At 42.7% G+C, this 22,489-nt stretch overlaps 1 pseudogene; it reads left to right on the top strand.

Moving 5' to 3' along the window:
- The first annotated feature begins 2,283 nt into the window (after positions 1-2,283).
- LOC148147025 (U2 spliceosomal RNA) lies at positions 2,284-2,423 on the top strand (annotated as a pseudogene).
- The last annotated feature ends 20,066 nt before the right edge of the window (positions 2,424-22,489 follow it).

Consider the following 22,489-nt stretch of genomic DNA (forward strand, 5'->3'; position numbering starts at 1 on the left):
CTTTACAGCCACAACATGATATCTCAACATCTATACTCAATGCACTGACTAATAAAGGCAAGTGTATTAAACGCCTTCTTAATGGCCCTGTCTACAGGCAACTCCACTTCCAATGAACTATGAACCTGCACTCCAAAGTGCCTTTGTTCAGCAATCACATCTCACCATGAAATGTGTAAGTCCTGCCCTGATTTGACTCACCAAAATTCAGCAACTCCAATTTATCCACGTTAAAGTCTATCTGCCACTCCTCGGCCCAGTGGTTCATTTGATCAAGGTCCTATTGTATTCTGAGGTAACCATCTTCAGTCTCCACGTCATCACTAGTTGTAGTGTCACCTGCATACTTACTAAACATACCTCCTATAATCACATCTATGTGTTGTGGTTCTGTTCACCGACCTGCAAGACAAATTCCCAGCTCGGCGAACAGAACTACAACAATGATCACCCGAGCTACAAATCATCTCCCAAACTTTGATCACATCTATGTCTTTATATAAATGATGGACATAAGTAGACTCAGCACCAATCCTTGCATCTCACCCTTGGTCACAGGCCGCCAGTTCGAAAAGCAATCATTAACCTCCACCTTCTGTCTCCTAATTTCAAGCCAATTTTGTATCTAAATGGCTAGCTTTCCCGGGATTCCATCTGACCAACTTCCGAACTGTGATAATAAGATTTCTGAACAGTTCACTGGAGAAAGAATGTAAATTGTAAAAAAACATTCATGATGTTGTTTAATATGATTCACAATAATAGGAACTATGGATAAAATCTGAATGCTTCTATTAAAAATGTTGAGAAGTTATGAAACATTTTCATCCTTCGGGAATGAGAGGGCCCTTACACCACAATCATAAAGTTAATGTAATGGTGCAGACAACAAGGTGGACAAATTATACGATCCCAGTTATTGCCAGGCGTTTGGAGTAGGACAGTGACGAAGACTTGCAGTGAGTATCTGGGGTTTGGGTGTAAAAATGGATAGCAGGAAACAGGTGCCCACACGTATACACACACACACACACACACACACACTCTGACCAAAAGCCAGAGATGTTGGCTAATCTTGATGTTGTTCATTGTTTCCTGGTGTTGAGGCACAACGTCGAAATATCTCAATAACAGTGAAAAAGGAAGTTGAGAACTATTAGCAGGATGGTGTTGAATATCAGAAAGATACTGGTATTTTGTTGGGTTAGATGGATAGATGACAGATGAAGTCCAATGTGGAGAAGTGTGAGGTGATAGATTTCGGGCAGAAGAAGAGTCAATTGACAATATGGCTCCAAATCAAAGAGGGGTTAACAGGAGCAGATTGAACATTGACTTATGGAATCTATGTTGGCAGAACAGGCTGACAGAACATCTCATAAAGAACACTGTTTCCGGGTCCTTTTCACAGTGACTGAGACTGTGAGAGCATTGAAGCGTTGTTGTGCATTTACAATACACCAGTTCAGGATCAGTTGGAGAATTGTTTCCTCTTGTGGAAACCACACGATCAGAAGGAACGTCGAGACAATTGAGACATGGTCAAACAGGTTCACAATCAAGTTTCCGGGGATGAGCATGCTCAATTCGCATCATTGCTTGGACGAGTTGGAGCTGGTTTCCTGAGGAAGGGTTGGCTGAGGAATTGCAAACCATGCACTCACACCTCCCCCACACCTCCGTCCACGGCCCCAAAGGAGCTTTCCACATCCATCAAAGTTTCACCTGCATTCCACAAATGTTCTTTGCTCCCGATGTGATCTCCTGTATATTGAGGAGACTGGACACCTTCTCTCAGAGCAATTTAGGGAGCATCTATGGGACAACCGCACTAATCAACCCCACCGCCCCGTGGCCAAACATTTCAACTTCCCCTTCCATTCTGCTGAGGACATGCAGGTCCTGGGCCTCCTCCATCACCACTCCCTTACCGCCCAATTCCTGGAGGAAGAACCCATCATCTTCCAGCTCGGGACCCTTCAACCCCTGGGCATCAATGTGGATTTCACGAGCTTCCTCATTTCCCCTCCGCCACCTTACCCCAGTTCCAACCTTCCATCTCAGCACCATTCTCATGACCTGTCCTATCTGCCAATCTACCTTCCCACCCATCTGCTCCACTATCCTCCCCGACCTATTCCCTTTATCCCCACCCCCATTCACCTATTACACTCTAAGTTACCTTTCCCCTCGCCCCAATTCCCTCCTGATGAAGGCCTTTTGCCCGAAACGTCGATTTTCCTACTCCATGGATGGTGTCTGAGCTGCTGTGCTTTTCCAACAATATCTGATATATTGTTCACCTGAGTTAGGGACTGAATGTTAATCTGATTTTTGCAGGAATGAGTTTGGTTAGGAGCTAGCTCCGTCAACTTGGCGCATCGTCCTGGTATTGCAGTGTTTCTGAGAAAGGTGCACCCCTCATTAAAGAATCCGAAAAGCAGCTTTATTTGTTTACTGTTGTATCTGTTTGCTTTATTTCTCGTGTACCGAGTCTGTGTGTAAGAAATGTTACAGACTGCCTTTTGGTTAAGTCAGACTCTCTTTCGTGCAAATCAATTTGTTTTAGTTATTATTCACCAGTCTCTTTCTGCATGTTCAGCCCACACTCTCAATGCTATCACTTCATTCCTGGTGCACGCCGCCCTTCCCAACAACCCGCAACTACGAACAACAGAAGTCAAACAAAGTTACCCACCAGGTCTACCTAATGTCAAACGGCATTTCAGAAAACAAAATGGAGACGATGAAGCTATCGAAGTATTCAACAGTTTGGATTTTGATGATGACGATGATGACTCGGATTTATTGAATAAGATATTTTGAGAACACTGTAAAGCAGGAAAATATCTGATGTTTCTAAACCACATAGAGTCACAGAGATACAATACAACTCGTCCATGCTGACCAGATATTGCAACTGAATCCAGTCCCATTATCCAGCACGTGGCCCATATCCCTCTAAACCCTTCCTGTTCATATACTCGTCCAGATGCCTTTTAAATGTTGTAATTGTACCAGTCTCCACCACTTCCTCTGGCAGCTCATTCCACAAATACACCATCTTCTGCTTGAAAACATTGCGCCTTAGATTCGTTGTAATTTTTTCCTCTCTCACCCTAAACCTATGCCCTATCATTCTGGACTACCCACCACAGGGAAAAAAGACCTTGTCTATTTACCCTATCCATGCCCCCCTTGATTTTATAAACCTCCATAGTCATCCCTCAGCCTCTAACACTCCAGGGAAAACAGCCGCAGCCTATTCAGCCTCTCCCTGTAGCTGACACCTTCCAACACTGGCAACATTTTTGTAAATCTTTATGAATGTTGTTTATCAAAGTGCAAGAACAACCAGAATTCAATAGGTGCGTTCGTGACGGCTTTATTTTCTCATTTCAAAGGCCTGTGAGTTCAATCAGATTACAAATGACCAAATCAGAGGCATATTACTCCGAGAGTCGATTCACACATTAACCAGTCTAATAGATTCTTGTGAAGCTGGTGGAAGGAGCCAGAGTTAAATAAAAGCTCTGCAGCAAGTGTAGAATTACCTGCCCACAAAGTACATTATTGCTGTAAGAACACTAACAAACTTTCCGGCGTCTGAGACACTTCTTGCTCAGGGACTGGTACAACATCTCTGTCTTTCCTTTGCCTTTTTGCACGTTGATGCCGAGAGCAGAACCTAATGTTTCACATTGCTCTTGTCTTGCATGGTTGTTTATCGCAGACATAAGCCAGGCAGCTTATCGTTGTTGTCAGCGGTGACGAGACAATGGGTTGGACTGTCAGGAACTTGGAACAGCAGCTAAAACAGCAAACACACTGCATGTGCATCAACCAAATGGTCACGTCTCAAAGCCTCAGGGAACCAGTTCTCAGTGGGCAAGGGAGACGGGATTCAGTCAGGAGTTCCGGGCATTGTATGTCCAGGAAATTTGACATTGTTTGGGACAATCAGGACCAGCGAATCTGTGTCACTACAGTCCAGAGAGTTAGACCATGCAAACTATGCATTGCATCCCATAAACGCTCTGGTAGATTTTTCGATCCTGAAATTCTGTTTACCAATCCATGCTGGCCCTGTCCGTTCCTGTCGTTGGGGATCATTTCAATGAAATTCTCAAGGAGGGGTTCGGAGGCTCTTGCAGTAGCAGTGAAGTTGGGGAAGTCAGTTCAGGGCACTGGAGACAGCTGCTTCTAGCAGAGTACACGGAATTGTGGAAGGTGTGGGAATGTCACCATATTAGAGGCGGATGGAGACAAGGACGTGGGTTACTGTGGAATTGCGAGTCACCATCACTGTCCTGGTTTTCATGTGGGGTCAATGCAGCGTGATCGTTGACAAGGCGACACTGTAGACCTGGGGCTTGGGGATGTGTAATGTTCTGAGGTAAGGTTTTTAAGCAGGGGACCAGTGTGGGAAAGTACAGAATTTCATAGACTCAACACAAAGTGCAAGGAAGAAATGAGTGTTAGAATGTCATGTTGCAGATTTATAAGACTTTATTTAGGGTTCACCTGGAGTTTTTCCACCTTTCAGTGAGGATGTGGAGAATGCAGAAGTGGTTTCCCACTATGCTGCTTGTATTAGAGCGTATGAGCTGTAAGGAGACTCTAGAAAAATTCATGTTGTTTTCCTTGGAGCAGCGGATGCCGAGGGGAGACTCCTGGAAGTGTAAAAAATTAAAGATACAATAATAGAGTTGGCAGTCAGAATCTCTCTCCCAGAATTGAAATGTCAAAACCTTTAAGATGAAAGTGGGCAAGTTCAAACGAGATGTGAGGCAAGGTTTTTTTGTTTTCACAGAGAGTGGTAGGTGTCCGAAACATAATGTCAGGAGTGGTAATGGAGGCAGATATGGTGCGGGTGTTTCAGGCGCTTTTAGCCCCATGAGCAGATGGATGTGTAAGGATTGGAGGGATGTAGACCAAGTGACCATCAACCAGCTGGAATTTCCAGTTGCTAAATAAATGAAGACAGAGGTGAATGTATTTGCAGGAATGGTGGGCAGCAACCTCATCGCAAAAAATAAACTAGTCCGAAAATGCTCTCAATCATTAGACTTTTGGTGTTCTTATCTGCCAATTCATTTGACTTACTGCAAAGCGATCTGTAACTTATTTCACCATCACACACGCTGGTAACATTGACAACACAGGAGAATATCTAACACTTTCATAGAGAGTTTATAAAACAAGATTCACACCAGCCCAAAAAATTAAAGAAATTAGTGGATGAACATGGAAGATTTCGCATCCACAAGTGAGAATTGCCAACCGAAAATTTGGAGGACAATGTATCTGTGTTGGATCTGGCAGTCACCAGACGATCAGGGAATATTGAGATTTGTTGGCAGATGCAAACTAGGAGGATAGAAAAAAAATTGGACAAAATTAAGACATGGAGTTTATAATCTGGTATCCAGCTGATATGGCACCGGAATATAACGGTAGAATGATGATAATGTTTCACCAATTCTGAGCTGAGGCAGGAATATCGGAGCCGTTTTGCAGAATGAAACAATTCTTCATGATGGTGTAATTATCTTTTTGAATTTATCACGCATTTTCTTATGTTGCCACAATGGAAACAGGGTTCTTCTAGAGTCACTTAAGAGACACAAAACTTTTTCATGGAAGCAGAAAGGATGTTGACTCACTTGCCACATCCAACCCCCTTCCTGAGATCGGATCCCAGTTGCCACTGAGCCCTCTGACTTGGCCTTGGATTCCCCATTAACACAGCAACTGATTCATGGAAAGAAATAAATCAAGAAAGGGAGTGGCATAAGCCTCAGGCCGGGTGAACTGAATAGAAACAAAGTGAAGTATTGCTGAAATGCATTTGTATACAAAAGACACTTTTTTTTACAGGATATCATTTAATATTTGCTTCAGGAAACTTCTCACATTTTTAAACGTATGTTCTGACGAGAGAATCAGAGAATTCAGTGAGGAAGGGTGGATCAGAATCCTATTGGCCTGCAGTGATTGATGACACTTTCTTTCAGGTCATTTATATTTGTACTCGCTTCACTCACTGAGAACGGATTGCTTGGGATAAATATATTTTTTGTACATATCTAGCTTCTCTTTCGATTTTGCTTTTATGGTTCTGCTTTATGTGAACAGTTTCTCCTTGCTAACAGCATTTTATAATGGCAGTCTCTTTTATTATGCCCCGTCCATTAGTCCTTGCTCATTAGAAAAGAACTGCTTTCATGTTGCTGCTCCTCCTTCTCCTTTTAATACATTCCTCATGTGGACCCAGGTTCCATTATCCACCGCATCTCATGTTGGCTCTTCGTTACTTAGATTTATTCATCAATTGAATTACTTTTATTGCTGGATATTTCACTGCGTGCATTAACTGTTCTTTAAAGTTATTCTGAGTCCCCACATCAATAAAAGCATTTGTGCAGCAACTTCGATTCCACAGCATTAAGGCAGCTTGCAGAACGAGATGAAAAGCAGTGCAATGCAAGGAATGACGGAAGTGAAAGATATATAAAATATACATCAACCAGAGAAGTATGAAGTTTGCAGATATGGAAAAGATTAAAATCACAGAATTCCATCTGATTTCTAATTCTGGAACATTCTCTGCGTTTCTCTGACCCTTCAGTCCCTCCCGTACCTTCACAGCCTCAGAGATGTGTATGACAGTCAGAATATTGGGAAAGAGAATGAAAGTGAATGGGAATATTGGTGTTAAGTATTGTTCAAAATATGTAAAACCTGTCCACTGAAGACCATTATAATAATGGATCTGGTATAGCAGTATCATGGAACATTATTAATGATCTTTCTAGGTTCATATCGAAGGTAGGTGGGAGCATCCTTTCAAGAAAGGAAAATACAGATTGTTGCTAGAACCATCATTGCAGTTTTCTCTGTGCAGTACTGAGATTTCATCAGATGAAAACAAGTGGCAACAAATCGATCAAAAGAAAAAGCGACAGTGAAATAGACAGAACAATCAATGGTCAAGCAGCTCAGGACATAGAGAACGCAACAAACAGGAGATATCTAGAAAACACCGGGGATAATAATAAAATGGAAATCGAAGAAATACAACCTAAAAAAAAATGAACAGTAGATAAGACGTTGCCATTGCCACCAGATAATATTTGCTGCATGAAGAAAGACCACATTTGCCCCTAGTCAAGAAGATAATCGTCACTAGGCTAACTGTAAGAGAGAGAAGAAGAAAAAAAGACTTGAAGTTACTGAAAAAGCATTTCCGTGCCTGAATCCAGACTATTTTTGGTGGATTTTAACACAAAGAAATTGTTCCAAGTCATATGAAGTTGACAGAATATGAAGTCATGAAATGATTCATTTGCACTTTTAAAAGACATAGGGAAGAAGATGAGAAGCAGATTACTCCCAGAAACGCAGTTATTGGGGTTGACAGCGGTTGATTTCAGCTGCTTTGTAGGTTACTCCGACTGACTGGATTTGTCTATTAGACCATAAAATCCACAGATGGGAGATAACTACCATCGACATGGGTGTCAAAAATCCTCTGGAGCCTCCACAGTTGAAACTGACCCTAGAATTGTACATCCTTATGATATGAATGACAGTACAGGGCATTCAATCACTCCAAATATACAGAAATAGATGGCCTCCCAAATATGAACAAACAAGGAATAGGTCATTGAGTTATTTTCTCAGAACGCCCGAGCAGTCTGAGCTATGAACGTATTTACTAGTGAACCAAATCACCATGTACATGTTGGATTTCCACCACATTCAGAAGAACTTCAACATTCGGTAATGTCTCCCCAATCCTCACGCCCTTTCCACCCACCCTACCACCTAACCAAGACTGTATTCCACAGTTTCCACCGAAACAAAACTTTTCTCCTTGTGAATAGCAATCCTCCTTCCCAGATTCAGACAACACACTGGGGCTACGAATCCCCATCGTTCAAGCAACTCATGCCATGGACATCACCAGTATTAGACCACAGCTTGTTCTAGGAGACCCAATCGGTGTACAATTACTTGGCCTCTCAGGCTACCTTTCTGGATTCTTCCAAAATTCTAAAGATTAGGGGAAGTGATGGCCTAACAGTTTTATCACTGTTAATCACTATTAATTCAGAAGCTGACACGACGTTCTGCGGAACTGGGTTCAATATCTGCCACAGCAGCTCATGGGATTTCAATTCAAAACTTATGTAGTTTCATAATTTCGAAGTATAACAATTCAACGGCTGTCAGTTGTTGGGGAAAAAAATCTCATCTCATTCATAAATGCCCTTTATGGAGGGTAAACAGTCACCTTTACCTGGTCTGGACTACATGTGACTCCAAATCAAAAATAGCCTGGTTGACTCTGACCTGGTTTCTGGGCAATTAGGGAACGGTGCTAAGTGTTGACCGAGGCAATGACACCCACATCCCTTTAATGAATAAAATAAAATGGTGCTTCCCAATACACAGCCAACTCCCCGGTACAGATGAAAGCTCCCTTCTTAGACGACTGCCAGGTATTTGAACATCCCCATTCAGAGTGCATTGTCTCAACCATGAAATTCCCAAAATTGAAGACATGGGATCCTATACTCAATTCAGTGTAGTTACGTAGAGTAGAGAACACCAAGCGTCGACTACTACCAAGCAGAGGCAACTGAAGCAAAAGGGTCTGCCTCCAGGTTTTAAGACCAGCAAAAGTTGGGAAAATCATTGGACTTCGTGGCATACAGTTACAGTATTCCTAGTAAAACTTGCAACTGGAGCTGCCAGTAGCCTCCTGTCAGTGCCCCATACTTATTATAAAGCTCCATTTACAGATATCCAAAGAAATGAAAGAATACTGCATCAGAACTTCATGCTCGTGAAGTTCCTATTCCCACACACAGTACAATTCTACAATTACACTACCTCCCAGTAACATAAAGGTCTAGCCTGAAGTTTGTGATCCCCATTCAGTACAACTCAATGATCAGCAACACCGTCACTCAGAGTAATTCTTGGATATCTGGATCAACAGGTCACAATATTCCAGTCAATCACTGGATAATGAAGGGAGCCTGTGAGTTACACACAATGTTCTATCCTTTCCTCAGTTGAGGAATTATACCATGCACATGGTTTGGAAATCTTAACTGCGTATATTGATATCGCACATTAGGAACTCGTACCGCCCCAGCCCAGTGCCCAGTTAGTCAAGAGCTAAATGCACAGCAATGGATCAGCTTTCAGACAGCATGTGACATCAGTTAATAGAATTCTCTGGGGAGGTAAAGATTGAACTTCAAAAGAAGAATTTAAAATTCCAAGATAGCCTATTACAGAATGCCAGTGCGCCAGAACACTCACTCTTCTGTGTATACTAATGTCTGGTATTATGGCAATAACACACATGCCTTGAATCTTACATAGTCTTGTCAGATATCAAATTCAATTCATTTAAAATCTTGCCATCCAATACTCCAGCGATTGAAGTTTCCTTCAAGTCAACCGTTTTGGAATTAAAGAAACTGGACGTTATTGTATCAAAGAGTTTAATCGACTGTGTCACTTCCCTGATGTGGAACACACTGTGCCAGATATGTCCCATCCAGCAGCATTGATGCAGCAGCCCTGACCTTTATATTGTGTTGTGGGAGTGAACAGCTCCGTGTTATCGTTACTGCACACATTTATAAACCTCCAAGTGCTAGCAGGCAACAAGAAGTTCCTTCAATACTACCTCACTCCCACCATCAACTTGGTTTAAATCCCTCAATAGCCACTAAACAGTCTGGGGTTACTCAGCATCCAAATATGACCTGTAATGATCCACCTCACCTGGAAACCACAATCACTGTTTGGACAACCATCCCGGTGACAATTGCTGCAGTGATGACCCACACCAACAGGCAAAGGACATGATGCTGTATCAGTTTCAACACATGGTTCTTGGTCTTTTGACAGTGCACTGATGATGGACGATGAATGAACGGATGACCCTGATACAATTTCCAACTCACCGTGTCCCTCAGAGCTGGACATCAGGTCAAATGGAGGACACAAACTCGGGCTGACTGTCACTCTGTAAGGCAGGATGTTCTTGATCCCGATTGGAGCCTTGGAGCAGCACAGCAATATCAAATATCCGCAATCACACATCAGTCACCCCAAACCACCTTGTCTTTCATCAGCGAAAAGTCCCGTCTTACCACCCAATCTTCACCATGAGTGGATCGGGTACAATAACAGAGAGTTCACAAAGCTGATGGAGTAGTGCTCTCCATGGACGAACACAAAGGATTCACAGTGAATCGATCTAAAAATATATCCAGGGTGTTCTTCTCCAATATGTCAGTTTCGACAAAATATTAATAATTAATTTAAAAACTCATCCAAATTGATTGTCTGAATCAAAATAATGGGAAGAAAGGGTGAAATGGGAAACATCTGGTTTGGCAAAGTTGTTTGATCGTCTGCTAGAGAGCTGCTCTCACTCCACTACAGATCTCAGAGTTCGTCCTACTAAACTCTGTATAACAGCACTGTGAATCGTTTTACAAATAACACAACTCGCACGTGTTTATGAGAGTTAAATAAATCACCAATGCACATCATAATCAGACCCCCGTGCTGAACACCCCGCTCAGCGATCTTTCATCACAAAAGATCAGCACAAAATATCATGTTACCAGACTCCCACTGACTGATGAAAACACACAAAATGTTTCGCTATCGTTGTTGATTCTCACGTATCACTCCATCATAACCTAATCAATCCACCCATTGCTCACATTGTATTTGGGCTTCCATTTGGAGTGGACTACCTGAGCAAGACACTCCAACACAAACACTTCGCATCAAGGAATGGGAAATACCAAGAGGTGGGTTGTTATAAAACCCAACTAACAAGCAGCAGGATTTGACCTCCCACAGAGAGAGACTAATCTTGCTAAACACTTTGTTGACCAGCCAGGGCTGGTGCTCAGGCAAACCCCATCAACGTGCCAAAAGGGTAAACACATTCTGCACTTTCCTGAGGAGTCCACTAATCGATAAACTAATCGTTTTAAACTCAGTAAGAGAGGATAGCATTGTCTGGCATCGGGATTTATCATGCTAAATGGAAATGAAATAATTATCAGTCAGAGTGGAATAAGCATCATTACATACAGAAATTTGCATAACATAAGTTTTTAACAAGACTTACCGGGAACAACAAGTATGGTGTAATACACATTAGCAAAAAATAGATGAGCATAATGCATTTTATGTTTGTTGAACAACCTCTCCCTTCCTTCTGCTAGCAACCTGTTGAAAATGGAGATGACACATTTCCAGGGATATCATTTTGTGTCATGTGGTATCTCCATTAGGATACTCTGATTACATCTTTATTTTTTAATAATTTCAAACAAACTGATGATGGCATCAGGTCAATTTAATTATGTGATATCATTGGTGTTTAAGGCTGTGTTTGAACACCCCAAAAATTGGCTAAATCTGATCCTCTTGGGTCTCAAATATTAAATTCAACTTGCCTCCAAACAACAAAACTTGCATTATTTCACTCGCTATCAGTCCATCATTGTCTAAATATCTTTTGATATTCTTTTCAGTGATAGCGTTAATTTAGTTGATGCTATTCAGTTATTCAATACCTCATGATGTTGTTCTCCTTCAGATCTGTTCAAATGGACTCTTAAAGATCAGCAAGGCGGCCTTTGTGTGGAGCCGCAGAAAATGGAGGAGATACTAAATGACTGTTTTGCATCAGTAATTACTGTGTAAACTGATATGGAAGGCATAGAAAGTAGCAAAATAGATGGTGACGACTTGGAAAATGTCCATATTACTGAGGAGGAAGTGCTGGCTGTCTTGAAACAGGTAAATGTGGAAAAATCCCCATTGATCAGGTGTACCCTAGACCTCTGTGGGAAGCTGGAGAAGTAATTACTGGGCCTCTTGCTGAGATATTTGTTTCACAAGTGAGGTGCCGGAAGACTGGAGGTTGGCTTACGTCGTGCCACCATTTCAGAAGAGTGGTAAGGACAAGCCAGGGAACTATGGACCAGTGAGCCTGACGTCGGTGGTTGGCAAGTTGTTGCAGGGAATCCTGGATGTACATGTATTTGGAAAGGCAAGGACTGATTATGGATCGAAAACATGGCTTTGTGCGAGGGAAATAATGTCTCACAAACTTGATAGCGTTGTTTAATGTAGTGACAAAGAGGATTGATGAGGGCAGAGTGGTAGATGTGATCTATATGGACTTCAGTAAGACGTTTGATAAGGTTCCCCACGGGAAACTGATTAACAAGTTTAGATCTCATGGAATACAGGGAGAACTAGCCATTTGGATAGAAAACTGGCTCAAAGGGAGAAGACAGAGGTTGGTGGTGGAGGATTGTTTTTTCAGTCTGGAGGCCTGTGACCAGTGGAGTGCCACAAGGATCGGTGCTGGGTCCTCTCCTTTTTGTCATTTAAATAAATGATTTGGATGCGAGCATAAAAGGTACAGTTAGTAAGTTTGCAAATGACACCAAAATTGGAAGTGTCGTGGACAGCAAAGAGGGTTACCTCATATTACAATGGGATCTTGACCAGGTGGGCCAATGGGCTGAGAAGTCGCAGATCGAGTTTTATTCAGATAAATGCGAGGTGCTGCATTTTGGGAAAGCAAATCTTAATAGAACTTATACATTTTATGGTCAGGTCTTTTGGAGTGTTGCTGAACAAAGTGACCTTGGAGTGCAGGTGAATAGCTCCTTGAAAGTGGAGACGCAGAGATAGGATAGAGAAGCCGGCGTTTGGTATGCTTTAACTTATTGGTCAGAGTATCGAGTACAGAAGTTGGTCGGTCATGTTGCGGCTGTACAGGACATTGGTTAGGCCTCTGCTGGAATATTACGTGCAATTCTGGTATCATTCTTATCGGAAAGATGTTGTGAAACTTGAAAAGGTTCAGAAAAGATTTACAAGGATATTGCCAGGCTTGGCGGATTTGAGCTATGGGGAGAGGCTGAACTGCATGGGCATGTTGTCCTTGGAGTGTCGGAGGCTGAGGAGTGACCTGATAGAAGTTTAAAAAATTATGAGTGGCATGGTAGAATCAAAAGACCAAGTCTTTTCCCTGTGGTGGAGCAGTCCAGAACTAGAGGGCATAGACTTAGGGTGAGAGCGGAAACATATAAGTGGCAAACGTTTCACACAGAGGGCGACACGGACATGGAATGAGCTGCCAGAGGAAGTGCTGGATGCTGGTATAATTGCAACTTTGAAGAGGCATTTGGATGGGTATATGAATAGGAAGGATTTGGAGGGACATGGGCAGGTTGCTGGCAGGTGGGACTGGATTGGGTTGGCATATCTGGTCGGCTTGGACGGGTTCGACCGAAGGGTCTGTTTCCATGCTGTACATTTCTTTGACTGCACACTCTTATCCCACTGATTTCCTTGTTAATTCACTTTTACAATACATTTGGGAAATTCAGTCTTTGTACATGCACTCTAATACAGAAACTGAAGCTGACACTGCCCACACCAACAGTTGGAACGTACACAGGGAAATATTTTCTCAAAACAATGACAAAAAACGAATTCAGAACCTTACCTTCAAAATCACAGGATGATACTATCATTCAGGACGGCGGTAATGTTAGCGTCATTCAGGACAGCGGTGGCCTGCCTGTCAATTTTGTCCCTCCAAAATTACACTAAGGGCTAAACGTGTCTCATTTCCCAGCACTTAATACATAGTGCATAGAAGCCCTACAATGTGGAAACAGGTCCTTCAGCCCAACAGGTCTACACTGATCCTCGAAAGAGTATCACACCCAGATCCTTTCTCCTACACTATTACTCTATTTTTACCCCTGAATAATGTACCTTAACTACACATCCCTGAACACTACTGGAAATTCAGCATGGCCAGTTCACCAACCTGTATCTCTTTGGATTAGGATTATTTTGAATGTTGTGACATTTCAGGTGCTTAGCCAAGTTCTTTTTAAAGAAAGTGAGCTTTCTCGTCTCATGCAATGCATTGGAGGCCCCTACTATATTCCAGGTGAGAAAACCTTTCCTCATATCCCCTCTAAGTGTCCTGCCTCTCAACTTAAAATTATGCCATCTTCTTCGTGGCCCTTCAGCAAAGGGTACAGCTGATTTCTATTCACCTTATCCCTGCCCCATATAGTCCTATATACACTCATCTCTGCTCAAAAGAAAGCAACCCAGCCTCCCTCTTCAGAGCTAACTTGCTACAGCTCAAGCAACATCTTGGTGATTTCCTTTGATTCCCCCTCCAATGCAATCACAACTTTCTTACTGTGTACTGTGCAGTGACCAGGACTGTGCACAGTGCCTCCAGCTCTGGCCTGAATAATATCTTGATGGACTGAGTTGTTTGAACTGGTCATCCAGAATGTAGATGCAGTAGGTATTGTCATTTTGAGAAGGTAGGTTGTTGAGTAAGGTAAACATCTCACGGCTAGGGAGGTCTGGACTGGTCTGTAACACTGGAATATGTACATATTGTATCCTGATGTCACTGAGGGTTTCGGTAACTCCGTGTGTGATCGCAGTGAGGGCCCTTGTACTGGGAAGGGCCTCACAGAACAAGGTGACCTCACCATGTACATCAAAGAGAACTACCTCACATCACAATCGGTTTGTAAACTGCCTTCGGCTGAGGCACGAGGCTGCACGAGGAAACCCAGGGAACGCAAGGTCACTGCACTGCTAGTGTCTCAGGTTGATCTGTCTGGGAGTGAGTGTGATCAGACAGAAGAACAAAACTGCTTCACTTTACAAAATACAACGCTGTGCCAAGATTATCAGTGAGGTTTTTCTGCCGAAAATGGCGGGGTTTGAAACGTTCATCTATTTGTTTTCCTTATGTAATGACTGGGCGTTTGGGTGGAATGTGGAATTAATGTCCTAGAGATTTATTCTGAAGTAATTTAGAGTGCATTTAATTTGGGAAGACATCCAGAACTGACTATTAACAGGAAACAAAATCTTTAATTCCAAATGTCACTGTATTCCTCTGACATAGCTAATCCTTATATTTACCATTGAAGAGCATCATGTGTGTTAAAAAAAGTGTACTTTGGAGAACTGACAGGGCATTAACTTAAGGAGTGGATCAGTTCAGTGACAGTGCACGTGAGAGGGAGAAAGATGGAGCAGAAATTGAGATGGAGAGGGATAGATTGAGGTGGAGCTGGATGTGTGAGATTAGGATGGGAGAGAAATCTGATGGTGAGGATTAGAGGGGAGGGCATTGTGGATGGTACAGAGATTATGACCTGCTTCACATCTTCATTGTCCGCAAATCCACGAATGTCAAACCCAAGAGCTTGTGAAGAGGCTAACCGTGTGGTCATGTGTGTGGCCAGAGTTCCCAATATACCTAATCAGCTTTAAAAGAAGTGTTTCTTTCCAATCTCGAGGTTTGTTATTGTAATGGAAAATTATCCATTTAATGTGAAATTTAGTATCAATTTGCTGTGAAATTTAAAGGGAATGCTTTTCTTCAATTCAATGATGTACTGAGCTTTTTAAACGATACTTTGATAAAGGCCTGTAGTTAGCTTAGCTCTGTTTGAATTCTATAAACAGTCGACGTACCTTGCGATAGTCAAACACAGCGAAATCTGAAGAACTGATATGTCCAAGACCAGGGGATAAGAGAATAATAACTGGTGCTCTCCCAGTCTCTGCCCTTGAGACCATGAAAAGCATCAGTATAAGGCAAACGTCTGAACAATGCTCAGTACTCCTTACGTTGAGGCATCTGGCTTTGCGTAATGAGTCACTCCTGCAGGATTAAGAATAATGCTCCTTTCTTTGATCTTGCTAATAATTAAGTCAAGTCGAATTAATTTCCACGTCATAAACTTGGGGGCTTGTTCAGGGACCCCGCGACTGGGTGAGATTCTGAAGATTCCCAGGAGGCGCAGGCACGAACGCCTTGAAGGTCTTTCACTTCATCTCGAGCACTGAATTGACCCTTTTGCGTGAGAGGACTGGGAATCTATGGATCGCCCCAGCGTCGGGGGTCCGAATCGAATCGGCTTGCGGTAAGAGTCATGACTTAGGTAATCCTACATAGAGACTCATTCTAAGAGAATAAATACAGCAGGAAAAGGGTTCAGTTAACTCACACGTGGTATTAGTAAAAACCCCAGGGAAAATGATTGCCGTCTCGAGAGTGTTTAGGAGACAACAAATTTAAGGGTTGTTTTAGATTTTGAACCACCACTAGCTGAGTTGGACTCGCCAAAGATGTACCAGGTACGTTGTTTCTTGCTTTACAAAAACCAAGGCATTGAGGCAAACACGCCCAATGCGAGAGGGGACCTCCGGAGGCAAAACGCAAGTCAAAGGGAAAAGGTAATTGTACCGCGAGAGACAGAGCGAGCTGAACACTTTTCCAGTTACACTAAAAATGTGTTCCAGCAAGAGCAAACAAAGGGAGAGTCCACACAGGACTTGTAATGGCCAACCAAAAATACAATACACGCTAAATAATTACGGCCCAGAATCTGTAAAGCAGTTAGAATTGTGGATTAAGGAATGTGGTTTTCTGGAAGGAGAAAGGTTTAGTAAAAGACAGCTGGAAATATGGAGGTCACGGTTGGAGGAGAGAGGGAAGGAGAAAAAGAAGGGAAAATAGAACCTGTGAATTGCAGTGCTTATAACATGTGGCAGGCTGAGGCTGATATAAAAGAAATGAAATATCAAGTAAAGGATAGATCCAATAAACGTACAAACACCAGTGCACATGCAGACGCACACGTAAAACAATCTAATGAAGCTGTACAGTGTCTTAATTCTGTTTCAGATCCTGACCTTGATGACTGCCCTACGAGACCTACAGCCCCCCATGAGATCCTTCTGGCGAAGGTTCCACGTCAGCGGCTATCAATTCAAGGTCTGCTGAATCACTAATAGCACGCCATACCTGCAACCAATTAAATCAAGAATCCAAAAAGAAGGACGACCACTCCAAGACGGAAAGGCATCCAAGGCCTGTTAGCGATCACCCCCCACTCCCCACCCGCGCCGACGGATGATGTGTCAGACAGTAAGGGTATGGTGCACGATCATCCAACGAGGTAATTCTGCAAGCCCCAATGGTTGAAGTTGCAGGTCCAGAAGGATATCCAATGTTGGTCCACCGACCATGGACTATGAAGGATCTGCAAAGTGCCTATGGGCAGTTGCCTGACCCACGTGAGGTTGAAGGCAATAAAATCAGCGAATGAGTGACAAAGGTCTGTGCTGAGTTCCATTCCACATCATATGAGATGAGACTTCTCCTGGGACGAAACCTAGGTGCCGATGTCAACAAAATCAAATATAACTGGCCAGCTGCAAACGTCCATGCCACAGTAGCCGACCCGCAGGCGGAGCAGAACGGAGACTTTAATGCTTTTGTTGCAGCGCTGGCACCTGCCTGCAGGGAGACATTCCCAGTGCGGAAGGACATGGCCAAAGTAGCAAAGTGTAAACAATGGGAAGGCGAGAGAGTGTCACAGTATCCTACGGGCATCACTGAAGTCCATAACATCCATAGTGGACCGACACCACCCGAGGACATAATGGGGGCAGAGATCACGCTGTATGAGGCACACGTGAGGAACAGCTTCATAAATGGAATGAAGGACGAAATAGCAAAAAAGTTTGAATACACATGTATTACTAGGGGCACTGAAAAGCTGAATTTGATAGAACAACATGCGATACATTCTGAAAAATTGTTTACCCAAGAAAAGGATAAGCGGAAACTAAAGATGGAGCAGCAAGCACATAAAACTCAGCTTACTATGATGCAAATGTTCGCCCAGCCCTTGCAGGGAGGTGCTGCGGGAAAAGAAAGAAGCAGAGGTGGAGGTCGCGGAAGATGAAGTGGAAGAGGTCGCGGAAGAGGGGCTGGCAGAGGTAGGTGTAGCAGGTGCTTTGTTTGCATAGCAATGGACCACTGGGCGAGACAGTGACCACACAGGCATCCTCAAATGGGCCTGGAGGCTGGACAGCAGGTTGATTGATGGGGGAAGGTTGAATTGGAGTTGGCAGCACACAAGATACAGGTATGCATCTATCCTTTATGTTTTGTAGCTTATGCTAACCACTTCTACTAACCGTATGGGCACTGAAACATGTCCCACCTCTATATTGAACACTGAGATTGCAAAGCGTGGACTGTTTGTTCAGTCAACGATGATGCATATAAGTCAATGACAACTTCTATGTTATATGTGGAAGGTACGCTAGTTGCTTTTTTGGTAGATACAGGGGCAACACATTCACCCCTTAAATCAAGCCAGTTCAGACAGTCGACGTAAATAAAGAAGAGTGGAAGGTTCCTGAACTCAGTCACAGAGAACCTGATGAGAAATGCTAGCTGCCTGCTACCCTGGCCCAGATAGGGGGAACAATTAGGGCAAACGTCGCGCACCACCCGAATTCAAGCTAACTGCAGTCCCAATGCTGACACGTTGCTGACCACAGCTTTTCATATTTCAGAAAGCAGGGGAGAAACGTGTATTTTCACAAATCAGGGAATCCTCCATTTGGGGATCTCCCAGTGTACTACGATGCTATACCTGAATAATGACTCTTGCTCAGCAACCTACGCGAATGGTATGATCATCAACATTACGTGTTCCTTTATCAATAGTCAGACCATGATGGCGTGTATAATATGGGCCTGTAGAGAGAGAAGGTACGACGATCTCCCGCTAGGACGGAAGGGTGCTGCTACCCCGTGGTACTGTCCACTGGCACAACAGTGTTCGTCCCAAAGCCCAGTAACGGGCAAGCCCGAAGGGACGTCTCATGGCATTGGAATGGGTACACATTCGCAGACCCATGGACTACACCAGGAGCGAACATTGGGTGGTCTATTCTCTTGGGAGCAGGGACAACGGTAGCAATAAACAAGATTAATAGTCTCGCATATTGTGTATTACTATTAGCAATAAGATGGAGGAAGGTCGAGCACTCATTAATACTGAGTTAACAGTAGTAAGAGAAGCATTGATACAAAAGCGACTAGTACTAGACCTAACCAAAATGTTAGGTACCTCATACTGTTTTAATATTCCTGATGAGTCCCAGAATATCACCATGAATGAGGCAATAAGACCGCTTCCCCCGCAGATGACTCCTGGTACCGATGGCTCACCTCCCTTTGGGAAGATGGGGATATTGGGTCCTACACGTTCTGATAGTTGTAGGACTAGTCTTACTCATAGTGCTGTGTATAAGACCCTGCTTGAGTACCTGCCTACCCCATTTGCTTATGAGTTCAGTTGGATACCAAATGGTAAAACCGTCAGTGGCCCACAGCAGGGAGATCCGATTGCGTGGACCCCACCATACCGTGAGCTTGAAGTGCGTAATGTGTGAAAATGCGCTATGTATAGGGCACACCAGAACAAGTGACGATACCACCAGAAAGCTGTGTTACAGGTGGGTAGTGTCTGAGGAAAGGCCCTGTGCTGCCTAAACAATTTGATGTACAGCTATCTGGCTCTGTGCATTTATTTTTTTGTTTTTGTCAGTGTTGTCACAAAAGGGGGGGGGGGGGGGGAATTTAACGGAAAATTAACATTTATTGTGAAATCTATAAAATAATACTTTGCAAAGTCTTACAGGCAGACTGAAAAGCCAAGTCATGGAAAAATGTAAAGTTAAACCAGACTCACAGTAGTCTCGCAAAGACAGTAAACTATCATATCAACAGTCAAGGAATGAGAAGAACAACTCCATATGTGGAAAGGAGCTCATCTGTTCCAAGATCTTGGGTTGAGGTGTGAGCAGAATAAGCGAAGTTTAGTATAAAGGGAATATGTGAAAGCTATTCAGGCACACCTTACATGAGTCCGAAATCAATTTTTTCTTTGTTCTTGTTAGCAGTTGAGCCGAGTCGATTTCATTTCCACGACAATAGTTCAGATTATGTGATTGGAATGTGGGATGTGGTGGACAATGGCAGGTCTAAATGCAAAACTTAAATGAACCTATAATCCCACTGGAGATGGGGTTGGGGGTTTGCTCGTTGGGGTCGGTAGGAAGAGGACACAGTGGCAGAGAATGTAACAAGCATAGCTAAAAGACAGTAGAGGAATAACCCTGGTTATTTCGCACTTTGTTTTGCAGATTGAAGGTGTTATCTCAATATGCCGAGGACAGACAAGTGGGAATATGAGCAGGACACTCTCTTAAACTGAATGGCCTTATGGGAAGGTCAGGCACATCCTTGTGCACAGGCCATAGGTATTCTGCAAAACTGTCAACCTCTTCATTCTGCACTTGGCTTCTCCGATGTAGAGTAGGCCACATTGGGTGCACAGAATACAATACACAAGATTGGAGGAGGTGCAGATGAAATCCCGCTTCACCTAGAAAAAGCATTTAGGCCTTTGGATGGTGACCCCCTTCACCTTCTCCCTGCATACCATCCATTACACCATCAGTTACTGTGATCTCCAGCAATTTCTCGTTTTCAATAATTCCCATTAATAGGCCTCTTGTCATTTATTAGTAGTAATTCCATCCCAAACTCCAGGATTTGCTTGGTAAATGCGACTTGTTGGTCTCAATGGCAAGAAAGGCCTCACTGACGTCCAACACAATTCTTCCAAATTATTCATTAATGTTTTTTTTTTGGAGTTCGTGATTACAGTTACCTAACATAGGCAGTTGATGATTTGTCAGTAATTTTATCATGGTTGTGTTCGCAAAGAAGCATCAGTTTAGATGTGACACATTAGTTAATTCGATAAAGAAATTTTATGGCAGTGTGAATTGGTATCAGTGACTGATACTAAAGCTCAAACAAACTGTCGGCACAAAATCTTTCAACCCTGTTAAAGAGCTGAGGGCACCATCCAAAGTCTTTCCACACAGAGTCTATTCACTCTTTCTTAAAGTTACAGTACACATCTTCAACCTCATAACAACATCCACTATCGAAAAAGAACTACTGAGTTTGGTCCTGGCCTTACAACATTTTGCTGCTTATGTGACGAACAATGTTTCACAGATTGTTGTGCGCATGGACCACAATGTTCTCATATTTTTGGAAAGATTTAAAGGTATTAATATGAGACTATTTCCGTGGTATCTTAAGTTACAGACCTTCAGTTTACAAATTGTGCATTTTGCACGTCGTAAAAATGTTATTGCAGATGCGTTATCACTGATGTAAAAGGAAAAGGTGTAGACAAGATTAGACCGCATTGATTCCAAAGTTATATATGAGCAGGATTAATGAGAAGTGTAACTCAAATTAATGACAAACATATTTCTTAATAATGGTATTAAAATTTATAGGAAAAAAGATAAAAATGTAGTCCACGTTTCATTAGCTTGTTTCATTCTTAATCTTCAGGGTTGACATGTTACGAAGTTGAATGAATGTTTAGTCACATTAAGGTGGAAAGTGTTTTTTGAATTCAAAGTACAGAAACAGCTGCCAGCAAAGAGACAGGTTGTTCCGAAACAGTTATATGTAACAATTGGTTGTTAAATGGATATCTGAGTTTTGGTTGCTGTTTTCATAACAATTCAAATTTAACCGATTATTTTAAATTATGCCCAGGATACTGAAAACAAATTGAGTTTGAATTTATTGTATTAATAACATGGTATCAATGAGCGGGAACAATGTTGGGGGGTTTAAAAATACAGGCATTTTGGAAACTGCTCAGAGCCACTGGCGTAGAGCCAAAGAGCTAACAGCCCATCTAACATGTAAATCTCTCAAACAAATCTCTGGGAAGGCACTGTCGATCAAAAGGTTCCTTTTCCTGTAAAAGCAGTTAGAAAAATTAAGACAACGACCAAGGAAGAAGACAGCAGCATACGAAGACTAGAAGGAAGACAGCATAAGAAACTATGGACTTTAAGAAGATTAGATTATATTTCTTGAAGTGTGGAAACAGGCCCTTCGGCCCAACAAGTCCACACCAACCCGCCGTAGCGCAACCCACCCATTCCCCTACATTTACCCCTTTACCTAACACTACGGGCAATTTAGCATGGCCAATTCATCTGACCTGCACATCTTTGGACTGTGGGAGGAAACCAGAGCAAACCCAGGCAGACACGGGGAGAATGTGGAAACTCCACACAGTCAGTCACCTGAGTCGGGAATTGAACCCGGGTCTCTGGCACTGTGAGGCAGCAGTGTCAACCACTGTGTCACCGGGCTGCTTTCGGCTGCTTAAGTTTATGTAATTTTTTAATAATTGAGTTATTCAAATTTTAATAGATTTGTGTTCAACTAATGGGTAATGGTTAGTTAGGGGAAAGAGTGTTTGGTTTGGTAATAGATTTGCTTAGTGTTCACTGTTAGGGTTAAGTGCATAAATTGTTACTTTATATTTATAAGTGGAAATCAGGGATCTCTTTTCATTCACACTAATTTTAACAGCTTACAAGGCGAGGAGAGCATTTCTGGGTGTATGGTTTTAATTAGCATGAGGGCTTTATCCTCCACATC

The sequence above is a fragment of the Chiloscyllium plagiosum genome, unplaced genomic scaffold (genome assembly GCF_037043375.1).
Source record: "Chiloscyllium plagiosum isolate Xiang-an unplaced genomic scaffold, Cpla_swu_hap1 HiC_scaffold_18, whole genome shotgun sequence".
Taxonomy (NCBI): domain Eukaryota; kingdom Metazoa; phylum Chordata; class Chondrichthyes; order Orectolobiformes; family Hemiscylliidae; genus Chiloscyllium; species Chiloscyllium plagiosum.